This window comes from Chelonia mydas, chromosome 6, assembly GCF_015237465.2.
Source record: "Chelonia mydas isolate rCheMyd1 chromosome 6, rCheMyd1.pri.v2, whole genome shotgun sequence".
Lineage (NCBI taxonomy): Eukaryota > Metazoa > Chordata > Testudines > Cheloniidae > Chelonia > Chelonia mydas.
In genome coordinates, this window is record NC_051246.2 from 132,559,414 (window position 1) to 132,572,422 (window position 13,009).

Consider the following 13,009-nt stretch of genomic DNA (forward strand, 5'->3'; position numbering starts at 1 on the left):
AAATCATCCCAGCCAGGGCTTTGTCAAGCCTGACCTTAAAAACCTCAAAGGAAGGAGATTCCACAAGCACCCTAGGTAACACATTCCAGTGATTCACCACCCTCCTAGTGAAAAAGTTTTTCCTAATATCCAACCTAAACCTCACCCACTTCAACTTGAGACCATTACTCCTTGTTCTGTCATCTGCCACCACTGTGAACAGTCTAGATCCATCATCTTTGGAACCTCCTTTCAGGTAGTTAAAAGCAGCTATCAAATCCCCCCTCATTCTTCTCTTCCGCAGATTAAACAATCCCAGTTCCCTCAGCCTCTCCTCATAAGTCATGTGTTCCAGTCCCCTAATCATTTTTGTTGCCCTCCACTGGACTCTTTCCAATTTTTTCACAACCTTCTTGTAGCATGGAGCCCAAAACTGGACACAATACTCCAGATGAGGCCTCACCAATGTTGAATAGAGGGAAACGATCACGTCCCTCGATCTGCTGGCAAGGCCCCTACTTATACAGCCCAAAATGCCATTGGCCTTCTTGGCAACAAGGGCACACTGTTGACTCATATCCAGCTTCTCATCCACTGTAACCCCTAGGTCCTTTTCTGCAGAACTGCTGCCGAGCCATTCGGTCCCTAGTCTGTAGCGGTGCATGGGATTCTTCCATCCTAAGTGCAGGACCCTGCACTTGTCCTTGTTGAACCTCATCAGATTTCTTATGGCCCAATCCTCTCATTTGTATAGGGCCCTCTGTATCCTATCCCTACCCTCCAGTGTATCTACCACTCCTCCAAGTTTAGTGTCATCTGCAAACTTGCTGAGGGTGCAATCCACACCATCCTCCAGATCATTAAGGAAGATATTGAACAAAACTGCCCCAGGACCGACCCTTGGGGCACTCTGCATGATACCGGATGCCAGCTAGACATGGAGCCATTGATCACTACCTGTTGAGCCCGGTGATCTAGCCAGCTTTCTATCCACCTTATCGTCCATTCATCCAGCCCATACTTCTTTAACTTGCTGGCAAGAATACTGTGGGAGACCATGTCAAAAGCTTTGCTAAAGTCAAGGAATAACACGTCCACATCTTCCCCCTCATCCACAGAGCCAGTTATCTCGTCATAGAAGGCAATTAGATTAGTCAGGCATGACTTGCCCTTGGTGAATCCATGCTGACTGTTCCTGATCACTTTCCTCTCCTCCAAGTGCTTCAGAATTGATTCCTTGAGGTGAGGCTGACCGGCCTGTAGTTCCCCGGATCCTCCTTCTTCCCTTTTTTAAAGATGGGCACTACATTAGCCTTTTTCCAGTCATCCGGGACTTCCCCCGATCGCCATGAGTTTTCAAAGATAATGGCCAATGGCTCTGCAATCACATCCGCCAACTCCTTTAGCACTCTCGGGTGCAGCGCATCCAGCCCCATGGACTTGTGCTCGTCCAGCTTTTCTAAATAGTCCCAAACCACTTCTTTCTCCGCAGAGGGCTGGTCACCTCCTCCCCATGCTGTGTGCCCAGTTCAACTGCATATTTTCCCATTCTTCACGTAAATTACAGTGAGTTGTTGTTTTTCCCCAAATTTTCACCTGTGACTTTATTTTGTATTTCTCCATCTATAAAACTGTGTCTTAGCCAACATGAAACCAACTGTCCAGATCTTGGAGGATGTTTGAAAAAAAATAACCTGAAATACACATAAAAGTGCCCCACAAGTAAGCTTCAGTACTGCAGGATTTCCCAGGGCTGAGTAAATGTTGTCACATGCTGAGGGGCAATTAATGATTTACAAATCCTAATTGAGGGTCAATGAATATGAGACCTCAAACTTGTCACTGCTTGAAGACTGGATATTACCTATGCTGGGATTCTGGCCAGCATCATTTGGGGAAGAAAGTAATATTTCCAGGGCAGGATTTTATTTTATTTATTTATTTGAGATCATGAAACTTGCGATCTTGTTTTTCAATTTCTCTCAGTTTTCCCATGTTCTCCTCACAGCATACTTTGCTGACAGTGGTGTGACCTCTCGATGGTGTTTGTAAGGTGCTCACCTCTAACAGAAAAGCCTCTGTTTTCCCAGAGCTGCGACGTTTTCATCCAAGTGAGCAACATTAGTTCCTCTACCCCAACATTTTATTTTAATGGTAGGGCTTTTCTCAGGCATGCCTGGCCAGTAGGGAGACCCAAAGCATTTCCCAGGGACCATGGGTCAATCCCCTGCTTGGTACAGGGTTGGGCACTGGAGCATCCAGAAAAAATCCAAGGAGTGGAGAAAGAAAGTGGGAAGGCTGTATCTGCTGCTGCGGGGCACAAGGAGAGATGGTGGGGCCCTGATCTCATTGCTAGCTGTACCTCAGGGGGAGCGAGAGGCCTCAGGAACTCTGAAGCTTTTGTTTTAATAGATTCATAGAGTTTCATAGAGTTTAAGGCCAGAAGGGACCATTAGATCACCCAGTGCGACCTCCTGTATAACACATTACACTTCACCCAGTTACCCCTGCACTGATCCCAACAAGTTGTGTTTGACTAAAGCATGGCTTACGGAAAGACATCAAAACTTGATCTGAAGACACCCAGAGCTGGAGAATCCACCACTGCCCTTGGTAGTTTGTTCCAATGGTTAATCACCTTCATAAAAAAAAATGTCTTATATCTACTTTGAATTTTTCTGGTTTCAGCTTTCAGCCATTGCTTCTAACTGTGCCTTTCTCCATGCCATAACAGAGCCCTTTAGTACCTGGTGTTTTCTCTCCATGAAGGTACTTGTAAACTGGAATCAAGTCACCTCTCAGTCTACTTTTGTGATCAGTTAACAGATTGAGATCTTTATGTCTCTCACTGTGAGGTATTTTTCTCCAACCCTTGAATTATTTCTGAGGTTCTTTTCTGCACCCTCTCCAATATTTCAGTGTCCTTTTTCAGACGTGGCCCCCCAGAACTGGACTCAGTATTCCAGTGTCAATCTCACCAATGCTGCATGGAGAAGTATAATCACCGCCTCATACCCACTCACTACTGCCCTGTTTATACATCCAAAGTTTGCATTGACTCTTCCTGCAGAGCATGGCCCTGGCAGTTCATCTTGGGATGCCTTTCACCTCAAATATCAATTTTCTACACCTTATACCTGTAACTTATAAGTGACATTGATTGATATCTAATTTCCACTTTTCCACATGTTATATATTACTTTTTCATTTATAATTGCTGCCCCAACCAACATCACCACTGAATCAGGTTGGCCTTTCAGTTAAAGATGTCCTCTTTCTTGACTATGGACTCATGGATTTTTGGCCATCTCATAAATTCTTCTTAAAGAACTCCCAACTGTCATTCATAGGTCTCTGAGTAATTTTTTTCTTCCAATCAGTTTCTTTCATAATTTCCCCCAGCTTTGGGAAATTATCCCTTTTGATGCACCCAGTGTATAGATTGCTGGTTGGGACTGTCCTCTGCTTGTCCATATTAGATATAATCAGGTCATGATCACTGGTTCACAGGCAACCCCATCCCATGATGAATTCATCTTTATCCATCATAGCGAGGTCCCAGATAGTTACTTCATGTTGAGTGCAGCCTTTGTGTTAGAAAATCGTCATCCATAATATTTAGAAATTCAAATGATGTTTTACTACTGGCTGCATGCAACCCCCGCCATATGTCTCCCAGATTGAAGTCCCCCCCCCCAAAAAAAAACAAAAATTTCCTTTCCACACTTTACAGACAGGTGCTTAAAGAGTAATACATCCCGTTCTCTAGTTTGATTTGATGGTCTTTAGCACATCCCTTCCAGTACCCCCTCCTGGACATTGTTAGTTAGAACATTGATCCATATGCATTCAAGATCCGGTGGGTTCTCAGTTACCAGTAACTATAAAACTGGTAATGGTGCCTTTAATATAGAGTGCCACCCCCCCTTTACCCACTCTATCCTTCACGGACAGTTTATAAGTGGCAATTATAACAGTCCAAACATGTGAATCATCCCACCAGGTTTCTGTAATGCCAACTATATCAGATTTCTTCTCCTCGGTGAGAATTTCCAATTCCTCTTGCTTGTTTCCCAGACTCTCAGCACTAGTATAGAAGCAACTCGGAAGATTCTTCACTTTACATCCTTTGTTACGTCAGATCAATTTGTTCACGACATGCTGAGTTGGAGTTTGTACCACACTGGCCTTTTTATCATCTGTTCCTGGCATTGTTAGTTTAACGCTTTCCTGGCTGTTCCAGCTCGTCTTCAATCAATGAGATTAGTTCTCCTACCTGAGAGGTGGAACCCGTCCCATTCGTGCAGCCCTCTTTCCCACTGCAGTGTGGCTCATTGCGCCGCCAAACCAAAACCATCAGTTTCACATCAGCTTTGCAGCCATTGGGCATCAGTATTCTTTGCCTTCTCCCTTCCCTCAGCTGTGGGACTCAAAGGATCTCCCAGAATGCCACCTGGACTCTCTGCTTCTTCAGCTCCCTTCCAAGGTCCCTGAAGTCTCTGTCATTGTGTGTGATGTAAAACCATTGGTTCCATTGTATTTCATCACCAAAGAGATTTGCCAGACTTCATAATTCCATCCAGTCCTGGGTTTACATCTTGCTTTTTTTACTCCAGGGAAACAGCACATTGTCCTGTGTCCTTGTGTCCCTTGTGAATGTTCTATCCACTCTCCTTAATACGCAGTCAGCAATGGTGATTGCTTGCCTTTTTAGGATGGTTGAAGAACCTCTCTTGGCAGCTGATTACTTCATATCACAAGGACACCCATCAGATATGTCGCCTATAGCGTTGTGTTGTGCTCCTCCAAAGACAGGCTCCTCCGTAGTTGACTTGCTGAATGTCTGATAATGACTTGATATTTTTAGCTGGGTTGAATGGCTCCTGGTTCTCTTTCACAGCCACAGAACACAGGTCTGCTTCTTTGTTGTAGACTCTCCCCTTCCCTTGTTGGTGATCGTTCACCTTGTGGCATGCGTGGCAACAATTTCTGAAGGTGATTGTCCAAGAAGTCTTTGTTTTCTTGCATACCGCACAGTGTTTGAACTTGTGTTTCCACATCACGTTTTTTCTCCGCCACTGTGGCCATCAGCTTACTTTTCAGACAGCAGAATTCTCTTCTTCTTCCTTGAGAAAGGAGAACATTGCACGTCTTTTCATCTTCCCAAACTCACAAGCCCTGATCCTGCAACTAGTCCATGATAGGCAGATGCCTGATGCCAGGCCAAGGCTCCTAGGCATACAGAGCCAGCTCCAGGATTGGGACTGCCGTTATCTTGCTAGATCCCCCTTGTTCAGTGAGCAGATGCTCATATATAGATGATACTCAGGGCATAAACAATATAAAACAATGAAGCTGGATTTATAAGTTATGAAAACAAACATACATGGAAATTATTTGGAATAAAGATATCTCATTATATTTGGAAACAGAATCAGAGATATTTGGGACAGCTAGTCCTTGCTTGTATTTTTTTTAACAATTTATTTGAGATTTGTTTTTTTAGCTTTACAGGCATTTCTATTAAATGTGGGCATTGCGCCTGTGTAGCACTCACGAGAGAGAATGTCTCTCTTAGTCTCAATGCATTGTTTTGGGGGGTGCAAAGATTCTGTTTTAAACAGAACTGGATGGAATGCCAAGGCTAGGTTTTCCGGTGCCCAAAAAGGACCTGGATCTGGTGGGCAAGGTGTGGCTGCAGCAGCGGAGTGCCATAGAGTCATAGACGTTAAGGTCAGAAGGGACCATTATGATCATCTAGTCCGACCTCCTGCACAACGCAGGCCACAGAATCTCACCCACCCTCTCCTGTAGCAAACCTCTAACCTATGTCTGAACTACTGAAGTCCTCAAATCATGGTTTAAAGACTTCAAGGTGCAGAGAATCCTCCAGCAAGTGACCCGTGCCCCACGCTGCAGAGGACGGCGATAAACTCCCAGGGCTTCTGCCAATCTGCCCTGGAAGAAAATTCCTTCCTGACCCCAAATATGGCGATCAGCTAAACCCTGAGCATGTGAGCAAGATTCACCAGCCAGACACCTAGGACAGAACTCTCTGTAGTAACTCAGATCCTACCCCATCTAACATCCCATCAAGCTCCTGGAAACCACTGCCAGGTGGGGCTGGGGCAAGTTGGGTGAACTGTTTTTTTTTATTTATTTGTTTCTGTCAGAAAACGTAATCAAATGCTCCTGGTTGAAGCTGCACCCGGATCTGTGAGTGTAACTCTGAATGCATCCGATGAAGTGAGCTGTAGCTCACGAAAGCTTATGCTCAAATAAATTTGTTAGTCTCTAAGGTGCCACAAGTCCTCCTTTCTTCATCCCCTAGAATGAGAGAGGGAGAGAATTATGTGATAGGTTCCGATAAATACATGAATAACCCTTTCAAATGTTAGTGGTTTCAGATATTTCTTATGTAGACCCTGGAAGAGAAAGGGGTGGGGGGGGGTGCTGTCTGAACAGTGCAACCGGGAAACCTGAGATAAGTGACAGTCCAAAATCAAATCAATGTTCATGCCAACCACAAACATCTTTCTTTCTTTCTTTCTTTCTTTCTTTCTTTCTTTCTTTCTTTCTTTCTTTCTTTCTTTCTCCTTAACACCTCAGAGAGAAATAACTCGGATGTCAGTATGCTGCAATGGGGAGAAATGAACTCCATGCCAAAATATCTAATGTTAATTATACCCATGTGGCTAAATCTTTGTGCACCACACTTAATATTTACCCACAGACTCTTCTGTCTCATTAACTTTGCTTAGCCTGCTGACTTCAGTGTACTGCAAATGATGTATGAAATTAAATACTCCTGCCCACCCCAGGGACTTCCCCCTCACTGCTCACGGTGGTAATATTTAGCTCAGGACAGACATAGCTCGACAGGAATTCCTCAGGCATAGACGTGTCAATTGAAGGGACTGCTGTAGCAGTGCAGCGGCTTGGTAATAATCCGTTATTACTCTCTGACTCCCTACAGCGTGCACGGCCCTGTACAAGAACTACAGAAGACGTAGCCCGTGTCTCAGATATATTCCGGTGGCTGATTACTCTCTGCTGCACCTGCTGCATCTTTCACAAGCACCAACAACTTGAACGTTAAAAATAGAGTGAAGCAGCAGTGCCGAAATGAATCCATTTTCAAAAATACTGAGCTAGGCTCTCCGCCGGTGTCAGCTTTGTGGAGGTCAAGGAAGAGGCTGATTCACACTGCTGAGTGTTAGGGCCACTATTTTAAAATGTCCGTCTGTATTCTTCTTGTCTTACCCTAGTTTGCTCCTTTCCTTCCAGAGAACAAGAGCAGGTTTGGGCTGAAAATACCCCAACTCACAAACAATCCTCACCACCATCCCCCTCAAAAATATATATCTATTGTTTTAACAGAACCCCAGGAACGGACTTGTCTTTAGAAATTCTTTTTATCCCATTTGTATAAGCCTTTATGAGCGGTTAGGTGGCTGGTGTGCAAAGCTTACTGCCCATCATGCTGGCCAGTATCATTTCCTTGTGTTCCCCCTCATCTGTCTGTCTGTGTCCATCTGTTGTCTCTTGTCTTATTCTTAGATAGAGAGCTCGTTGGGGCAGACACTGTGTTTTTGTTCTGTATCTGTGCAACTTCTCCCCCTGTGGGGTCCTGGTCCACGATTTGGCTCCTAGGTCCTATGGTGATACCAATAATAATGTTGAAAATCCTGGGACTTTTCTATCCATTATGTCAGAGGCAACCTGCAATGATAATCTGTGAAGCTCTCTTACAGGGGGTTTAGGACCTCAGCCAATGGGAAGCCTTGGCAGGTTTCATGCAGAATATTTGTTTTAATATTTGTTCTTCCCAAGCTAGTTTGGGAAAGAGTTTTTCTGTTAAACATTCTAGCCTGGTGATGATAATGGGTAGGTGGTGTGTTGTTCATTATGAACCCATAATGAACCCATTAGGGAGTTCAATGCTGTTAATTTTTTTTGACCATTTTATTTCACATCCTCACGGGTCTGCTTCCAGTTATGAGCAAACCTTAATGACAACATGCTAGAGTGTGATACAATTACTCACACTCAGAAGTATTCTGCTCCATCAAGAACTTTATGGACTTCAATGGATGGCTCAAGGTATAACATGCTATTCAACAGGGATAAAAATATCACAATCTGGCCCTTAAGAATCAGGTGAAGTAGAGCAGGTGTACTTGCACAAGAGAGATCCCTGCACAATGGTTTGTCCCATTAACAACACGTAATGAGATATGATCAGCTATACCATCTGTGACTATTTGGTGGATCTGTCCATGTACGATTTATGTGTTCTGGTTGATTTATTAAATTGCTGTACCATTGAATGTCTCAGTGTATAAGTCATTCATCTGCCATCTGGACTGGCATCACATTCCTTCCATACCAAGGACAATGGATAGTCATTAACATGAAGAGTTGCCATTCAATAGGGAATGAACACCTTAGGACAATGGGATAGCTGAAACCCCGGGAAAGCAGTTGGACCAAAGCTGTCTGCAGGGGGTGGCTTGAAGCAATGGAATTGCCCCAGCAAAACAGGTGTTAGTGCTAGCATTGAAAATATTCAGAGGGACTCTCCAAGGTCTAGGGGGAAAGGAGCAAAGAGACCAGCTTGTGGAGGGAGAAGGAACTTGTGACTTCAAGGCCAACCAAGGCTCGAGGAAGCTGACTGAAAAGGTCCAAGAATAACACCATGATTCCACTGAAAAGCTGGACCTGGAGGCCTGGAGGCCTGGAGGCCTGGACGAGCACTTGCAGCTTGAAAGGACGATGACCCTAACTCACAAAATGCTCAAGAGTGGTGAGAACCCGAGGCAGGGAGCCACATGCAGGTGTTTCTTGTTTTCCTAGAGCTGCATCTCTCTTCTGCTGTCTCAAGCAAAGAGTGACTTTGTTAAATACCCCATGCAAAGTGTGTGTCTATTTGCTTTAACTGTGATGTGTCCCTGAAGGGGTAAAATGTTATCCGGAGTGCCCACATGATGGAGCCCTGGGGAGAGAGTGCTTAAGCTACTGGGGAGTTGCGGGAGCCAGCTCTAGTCTAGGGGGCTAGGCAGTGGGGCTGCCAAGTCCCATCTCTTAGAAGAGGTTGCTAGATGAAGTATCTGCACCCCAGGAGTGGGCCTAGCGATCCACAACAGAGGCAGTTCCTGGACTCTTCCCAGGCTCAGAAAGCCAAGAGTACCCAGGTCCAGTGCTGGGATCCAAACACAGCAGCCTGGTGGCGTGTGCCGGGGGAGACCAATGAGGGCTGTGACAGCATCCGTCGTTTCATTGTTACTGCCGTTTGCAAAGAGAAATGAAGGTCAGGCTGAAATGCCACGTTAGACGCCTTACTGCTAGGAGTACTTATCGGTTAGTCTCTAAGGTGCCACAAGTCCTCCTTTTCTTTTTGCGAATACAGACTAACACGGCTGCTACTCTGAAACCTGACTGCTAGGGAGTCTGCAGAGGACTGGAAACAAACAGGGAGGCTTGTCTGAAGACTACAGCGTGAAATGCTGCAATATATTTACATGGGCATGGCCCCTGAGGCTTTGATGAACTCCGTGTGTTTGCAGAGAAGGCCGGGGAGGGGGGAGCGGGAGACAGGGAATCCATTCATTCATTTTCCGAAATGCCTTCTCATAAACATAGCTCAGGACAAGAGCAGCGCCGATGGGCAAACAGCCGCTTTGTACCTGAACTACTGGAAGGGTTTGGATTTTGTCCCTGACCAATGCGCCCACATATATGTGAAAGGTGCAAAAATGGGGACAAACAAGCCCTGTGCTTTAGTGTTGCATTGAGCTGTTTCTCTTGTGAAGTGTATCCTCCTCCAATCCTACGGCAAAACAAGGGACACAGGTATCCTCAGGTCAGCACAAATCTCCAGAGCATCCTGACAGTTCCTGCACAAGGGTTATTTATCTCTCCAGGCTGCAAAGTTGTCAGAGGCACTTATTGATCTCATTGTCTCTTCTTTAAGCAGTGCCTGCTTTTTTAACCTGGTTAGAAACCTGGAGTGGAGAAGAGCAGATGGGATTTGACATATTTAGGGTAATTCACTATAGGAAAAAAATATGTATATCAGCACGGAAACAAAACATGTATGCGGAGGTGATTGCTTTGCTCAGGGAGATGTTAAATGTCATGAAAAGGGAGCCCAGTCGCATTGGTTCCTGTGGGGCCCAAGCTGGAATGCAGCTTTGACTATGCTAGGTTCTGTGCAGACACACAGTCCCTGCCTCTCAAAGTTTGCAGTCTAAAAGGGCAAAACTCAGGTGAAGGGTGGAGGGTGAGAATGGCAGGACATTCTGTGCCTTTCCTTAACTGTGGATCGGCTATTTCTTAAGCAGGGGCTAGCTTGAGTGTGGAGGAGGGGTGGTTTTTGTTTGGGGTTGAAGCAGGGAGAGAAGAAGGCTTATTGGAGAACATAAGAATGGCCATACTTAGGGTTACCAACCCTCCAGAATTGGGCTGGAGTCTCCAGGAATTAAAGATTCATCTTTAATTAAAGATGATGTCATGTGATGAAATCTCTAGAAAAACATCCGACCAAAATTGGCAACCCTAAGCATACTGCGTCAGATCAAAGGTCCATCTATCCCAGTGTCTTGTTTTCCAATAGTGGCCAATGCCAGGTGCCCCAGAAGGAAGGCACAGAACAGGTAATCATCAAGTGATACATCCCTAGTCTCCAATTCCCAGCTTTTGACAAACAGAGGCTAGGGACACCATCCCTGCCCATCCTGGCTAATATCCATTGATGGGCCTATCTTTCCTGAACTTATCTAAGGGGAGGGGGGTTGTTTGTTTTCTTTTTTGGACCCTGTTAGTCTCGGCCTTGACAACATCCTCTGGCAAAGAGTTCCACAGGTTGACTGTGTGCTGTGTGAAAAAAATACTTCCTTTTGTTTGTTTTAAACCTGCTGCCTGTTAATTTCATTTGGTGACCCCTAGTTTGTGTGTTATGCAAAGGAGTAAACAACATTTCCTTATTTACATTCTCCACACCAGTCATGATTTTATAGACCTCTATCCTATCCTCCCTTAGTCGTCTCTTTTCCAAGCTAAAAAGTCCCAGTCTTATTACTCACTCCACATATGGAAGCTGATAGAGACAGCGTGGGTAAAGGGAGAGGGACATGGGATAGAGACGGAAGAGGGAAGGATGGAGAGGTGGGTGTGGGGCATGATGAGCAGGGAGTGGAGGGCTGGGGAGATGGAGACCTCCCGTGTTAAAAGAGGGGGGGGTGCCCTGATGGGGGGCCAGTGACCAATGGCAATGCAGCATGTGAAAAGGAGACTCCGGCTGCTCCCCAGATCTGGGAGCATGCGCTGGATGTCCTACCATCTCCCATGTGTGTTTGGCTGCAGCTGGGGCTGGCTGCACTGGGGAACCCTGGGTATCTGGAAGGTCCCAGATAGGGCTGGTCACAAATATAAAGGGAAGGGTAACAACCTTTATGTATGCAGTTTTCAAGGTTCCTTCCCCACTCTGAACTCTAGGGTACAGATGTGGGGACCTGCATGAAAGGCCCCCCTAGCTTATTCTTACCAGGTTAGGTTAAAAACTTCCTCAAGGTACAAACTTTGCCTTGTCCTTGAACCCTATGCTGCTGGTGCATAATGGCCACAGCTGAGGCCCTGAGCACTACTTGCTTGAGCTAAGTATATGCAAATTCTGCGGGGGCTTTTCACTCTTTGTCCATGTCTGATCAAAACAATAGCAAGGATTATGTGTACAGAGACCACGCTGAGCCTGTGCTGCTCTTTTCTCTGTCCACCTGGAGGTCTCTCACCTTTTCACTGCTTGCCAGCTGAGACTGCTCCTCTGGGCCCAATTTACAACAGGAGCTAGACACATGGCTGGTGTAGGACATTTCGTTCAAGTCAAGGTTGTGGAGAGGAATTTGGCTGCAGAAGTTTAAACATTTAACAGGGTGTTTTCAATAGTCAGAACAGACACTATTGACTCCAGTGTTCCCTGACTTTATTATCCTTTCATGTCTCTGTAAACGGATTACCACCTGCAATTCTAGTTCAACACTGCAATCGTGTTTTCTCTCCAATTAGAATGTTTTAACTTGTATTTTATACTCACAGCTCCATCCATCATGAGCTAACTTATTCCACTTGAGGCAAAAGCTTCTTCAGCAGGGCTCCTGCCATCATGAAGCTCAAACTGGAATGTCACCAGGCTTGGACAATCAGTGTAGGTCATGACACGGCTCGCCAAATGTGTCTTCTTCTAGAAGGACTGTGATGTAGTGTCTTCAAGTTTTCAATGTGAAATCTAAGTTTAACTTCTGAGTCAGCAAGACAGCTTACGCTGAAGCGTGTGTGTCCATCTAGAGGGATCTTGGCCTAAGAATTGTGTCTAGCCGACCTTTAATAATTTATTGCCAAATTTGGCTCTTGAAGCCGGTGAGAATTGTATGCACCTATCCAATAGGACCTATGTTTGTGTAACTCAGAAATAATTTAGCCCTGAGAGTATCATATTTGCTGCTAGAATAACAGAGCTAACAACACTGCACAGCATTGCTAGCAATTCATTCCACATTTTGGGATGAGTTTATCTCCACTTTAAGTTGCATCATGCTGGGAATTGATGCCAAATGCTTGTTTTCTGCTTCTGAAGGAATGTTTTCACTCAGTTATGTAGCACCTATTGATTTCCTAGAATCCCACATGGAAAAGCAAAGGGAAATGTACTAAATGAACCTACCGAGGTCCCTCTTATACAATGCTAATTGTAATGTGTGTGTGCGTCTCCATTGTATTTATTTTTGCTACACTTCAGTAAAAATGTGACCATGATCCCAATCCAAATGCTTTGGTTTTGATAGAGGACGGTACATCAAACCCTTCTTTAGCTGTGGATCTTTGTACCACAGCAGCTCAGCAAATAAAGGGGGGGTTGGCCTGCCTCTTTCCCGCACAACTTGGCGATGGCGCACTGAGGATGGAAGATCTTGCACAGACACAAGCCATTGCATTTATAGCTGCATCTCTGCAGAGGGCAGGACTCTCGTGTCTC

At 45.2% G+C, this 13,009-nt stretch overlaps 1 pseudogene; it reads right to left on the reverse strand.

Moving 5' to 3' along the window:
• LOC102947693 overlaps window positions 1-11,849 on the reverse strand; it is a 125,163-nt pseudogene extending 113,314 nt beyond the window's left edge.
• Between the last annotated feature and the right edge of the window lie 1,160 nt (window positions 11,850-13,009).